At 40.7% G+C, this 4,830-nt stretch overlaps 1 pseudogene; it reads left to right on the top strand.

The window, feature by feature from the left end:
* Positions 1 to 3,897: 3,897 nt before the first annotated feature.
* Positions 3,898 to 4,542, top strand: LOC139011631 (dnaJ homolog subfamily B member 9 pseudogene; annotated as a pseudogene).
* Positions 4,543 to 4,830: the final 288 nt, after the last annotated feature.

Below are 4,830 nucleotides of genomic sequence, written 5' to 3' on the forward strand. Positions count from 1 at the left end.
TTTAGGGCTATTTCTATTACAAGGACAGAAAGTCATAATTCAAAGTGGTGGCTATAAGTTAGTTTGGGCTAAGTTATGCTGCAATAAAGAACAACTCCAAAATATCAGTGCTTTCATTTCTCCGTCTTGGTTCTGTAAACCGTGGATAATACCAGGCACTCCATCAGTGTAATTACCACTGCCTCGCATGTGGTGGGCTCGTGAAAAATACTTATGAAAGAAGTTACAGCAAATACTATCATCTCTGCTTCCCGTGATGCTCAGTCAGGATCTGAGGTTGGCAGAGTCTTTACTATTTAGAGTGTATTTGATTGCCCTGGTAGGAAAAGAAAACATGGTGGGTTGTATACAGGCTCTTAAAGACTTCTGCCCAGAAGTGACATGCATTAAGCCTGCGCATATTTTATTGGTCAAATCAGTCTCATGTCTAACTTAGAAGAGTGAAAAAGTACAGTCCTGAGGAGGAGGGAAAAATGGCAGCGGTATAGACGGATGTATCCCGTGCCTTATCCCGGAGCAGATAGGGTGAGCAGCCGAAACGAATAACATACACCCGAATTGGCAGAGGAGATTCAGCTGGGAGACAGTTTGCAGCCGGGAAAGGCAGAGGACTCCTGGCGAAAGGTAAAGTTAAGGCTCTGGGAAGGATAATCGGTCAGAACTCTGAGGATCAGAGGGAACCCACAGAGCACTGGCTTGGGCCGCGTCCCTTGAAGCCTTTCCCCCCTCGCAGGGGATTCTAGATTTGGGTCCACAGTCAGTAAAGAGCTGAAGAGTGCTGGCAGGAGAGGAGTGCGTAGAGGGGCAGCCTCTCCGGCCTCTGTGGCTTGTGCCTTTCTAGAGCCTAGTATCTAGTTCATAGGAGCTTTCGGGTACAGACACTTACCCAGGTGATTCTAATGTGCAGCCAAGGTTGAGAACCACTATCTTAGAAGGATAAAGTGAGGCTGAATTAATTTTCCTGTCCCTGAACCCTGTGGAAGGTCAAGTTCACTGGTTTTGGAAAATGCTCAGAAGCACAAGGGCAACTTCAGGTATTTCACGCCCCTCTCTGGGTCTCTACCTTGGCTCATTTGCCGTCCCTATTTCCTCACTGTATTGCCATCTCATGCCAACATTCATAATGTTTTTTATAATTTTATTCCACACATTTTGTTATTTTCGTGGGGATATTAGGTCTTATGCTAGAAATAAAACTATTCAATGATTACTTTTTTTTTTTTTTTTTTACAGAGAGGAAGGGAGAGGGATAGAGAGTTAGAAGCATCGATGAGAGAGAAACATCGATCAGCTGCCTCTTGCACACTCCCCACTGGGTATGTGCCCGCAACCAAGGTACATGCCCTTGACCGGAATCGAACCGGGCACCTTTCAGTCCGCAGGCCCCACCGAGCCAAACCGGTTTCGGCAAAATAGAAAGATTTGATAATGGCTTTACTTACATGCAGTTCATTTCCTTTCATGTTGCCTACTCATCTGCTATTTTTGCATTTGAATTAATGAAGCACTATGACTTCAATTATAACAGATTTGTCACTTCTGCCAGAGTGACAGTGCCATTGCATTTTCCATTATAAATTCTCTTTTCTGTGGATTTAAAGCCTGCGATGTTAATTTGTGTAAGAATAACGTTGACATTAAGTGTTTCAGGTCATATGAAATGTCTTCCTAAAATTTGTTTTAATAAGTATTTGCCACAGAGCAAGCAACTAAACCATAATTTATCTCAAAAAACAAAAAACAAAACAAAACATCCTCACTACTCTGAGAATAAAACACATTTATTCTAAGCAATAAGATGTTACCAACAGTTAGCCTTTATTCAGAATAGTTTCTATTGGCATTTAAAAGTGTAAATGCTATAGTTTGCTTTTTTAACTGAAGCGCAACTGCTTCTAAATAGCTCTGCCTATTAAAAGTGTTTCACAATTATTAATCTAGAAGTGAATTAGATGGTTGTTCTTTCAATTCTTTATCTTACTATTTTTTAGATAGCACTTAGGTAATGCATTTTGAGAAATGTTTGTAAACCCATTAATGGTGTTTATAAGTGTGGTACCCATTTGCTACCAAGAGAGGAGTTTATTTATAGATCAATTTTTATTTGGCTATAATTAACATCTAACGTTGTGAAATCTAAGGGTACAACACATGATTTGATACATTTATATTGCAGTATGATTGCTGCTGTAGCATTAGCTAACCCCTCTGTCATGTCGGATATTAATTTCTTCTAGTGGTGGGAACATTTAAGATCTATTCTCTTAGCAAGTTTGATGATAATACAGTTGTATTTTCTGTAATTACTGTGTTGTGTATTAGATCTCCCACTCCCCAGCCCCTGGTAACCACCATTCCACCCTGTTTCTTTGAGTTCCATTCTTTTTAGATTCTATGTATAAGAGATCATACAGCATTTGTCTTTCTCTGTCTGGCTTATCTCACTTAGCATAATCACCTCAAGTTCCATCCATATTGTTGCAAATGATAGTATTTTTTTGTTCTAAGAGCTGAAAAAGTATTCCATTGTATCATTGTATGTGTGTATGTGTATCAAATAATGTGTGTAATATATATATATCATATCCTTTTTATTTACTCATTCATTGACACGCCATTTCCATATCTTGTCTATTGTGAAGCATGCTGCATTTAAAACCTATTTCTTTCTTTTCTTTTCTTTTCTTTTGTTACTCCTCAACTGAGGATATATTTTCCACTGATTTTTAGGGAGAGTGCAGGGGAGGGCAGAAGGAGGGGAGAGAGACACAACAATTGGTTGCCGGCCCAACTAGGGCGGACAATCGCACCTGCAACCCAAGTACCTGCCTTTGACTGTGAATCAAACTCATGACCCTTCCATGCACAGGGCAGTGCTCTAACTACAGAGAACACTGGCCATGGTGTAAAGCCCATTTCATTTTAAAATGAAACATAGATTTTAGTTCAATTGTCTTGTGTAGGTATGTAGCTCTTATTCAATAAGAAGAGCTCCAGGTACATTCTAAAATTCTGAAGAATTACACAGAAAGACCATCATGGGTGGCTTCTTCAATACACCACAGGGAGCTTACATCCAAGTGTAAGGTCTTTACAGATAATTAACAAGGTTTTATACAGAAAATGGTTTTATGGAGTGGGAAAAGTAGTGAGGATGGAGAAAATATAGTAAAAAGTAAACTTTAGTTTTATACATGAGGGCCCTATTTCAAGAATGAGATGAATCCTGAAGAAAATATTTTTTCTATGTGAATTTCTAGAGTCCATTTAAATGCATCTGACATTTCCATGTTCAGTACTCATATTTTGCTGGAGGCTGGTCCATCCTTGCTGCTTGACACAGTCACTGCAGGGAAGAAACATCTGCACAGCATATGTTTCAAGGGACCTGGCGTATATGGCATACTGTTCTTAGTATGTTTGCTCACCTTCTTGGTGCTATGTGTTTTAACCTAGGTCACCTCTCCGAGAAAGGTTGTTTCCCCAGGTAGGAATTTTTCCCTGAAGTTAGGGAGGGAATAAAACCCCTTAACTAAATGCCAGGCGGGTAGTTAATCACTTTAACTACGAAGGATCACCCTTAAGCTACATAATCTTTACTCCCTGGAATGGAGTTAAGAAATGCCTTAACCTTTGGAATAGAAATTGACAGGATTAAAATCAACTGGTATAAATACAGATGTAACAAGACAATAAAAGACAGAACTTGGCTGGAGATCCTAGACAGAACTTGGCTAGAGATCCTGGCTAGGCTGCTGATCAACTGAACGCTGTCTCCGTGTCATTCCATTCTTCGTCGACTCCATCCACACCTTTGGGGACCCCTGAATCTGCTGGGGTTGGACCCCAACGTCTGGCACACAGGAGCCGGCGGAGAGGGAACGCAGCGGCGGTGAAGGCAGGAGGGCGAGGATATTGGAAATGGCTACTCCCCAGTCGGTTTTCACTTTTGCCATCTGCATTTTAATGATAACGGAATTAATTCTGGCCTTCAAAAGCAACTATGATATCTTAGGTTTGCCAAAATCGGCATCGGAGCGCCAAATCAAGAAGGCCTTTCACAAATTGGCCATGAAGTACCATCCTGACAAAAATAAGAGCCCTGATGCAGAAGCAAAATTCAGGGAGATTGCCGAAGCCTATGAAACACTGTCAGATGCTAATAGGAGAAAAGAGTATGACTCTCTTGGACACAGTGCTTTCACTAATGGCAAAGGACAAAGAGGTAGTGGAAGTCCATTCGAGCAGTCATTTAACTTCAATTTCGATGACACTCGGTCTAAGAAGCACTTTGAAAATCACTTCCAGACACGCCAGGATGCCTCTAGTAGACAGAGGCATCGCTTCCAGGAGTTTTCTTTTGGAGGGGGACTGTTTGATGACGTGTTTGAAGACATGGAGAAGATGTTCTCTTTCAGTGGCTTTGACCCCACTGGCCGGCACCCTGAGAATAGATTCCATGGATCTAGCAAGCACTGCAGGATTGTCACTCAGCGCAGAGGAAACATGGTCACTACATACACTGACTGTTCAGGACAGTAGTTCATGTTCTTTGTTCTCACAAAGCCCAGCTAGTTGGCTATTCTTCAATATCTATGACGCAAAACAGTTTTCTGTGAACTATTTTGAGAAGTGCATGATTTCACTTAACTTGATACAGCTGTTAAATATATTTAAAATGTTTTTGACAAATTAACGTTCAGTTAGTAGGGAAATTGTTAATTATTAATTCCTCTGATTAGTAAAGGGTCTTGAAAAAGAAAACAGAGATGTAATTTTGCCTGGTCTTTTTTCTCCACCTGTGGCCAGTTTTATTACCAGGAAAGGAAA

The sequence above is a fragment of the Myotis yumanensis genome, unplaced genomic scaffold (genome assembly GCF_028538775.1).
Source record: "Myotis yumanensis isolate MYYU_CA2020_CCGP unplaced genomic scaffold, mMyoYum1.0.hap1 SCAF_5, whole genome shotgun sequence".
Lineage (NCBI taxonomy): Eukaryota > Metazoa > Chordata > Mammalia > Chiroptera > Vespertilionidae > Myotis > Myotis yumanensis.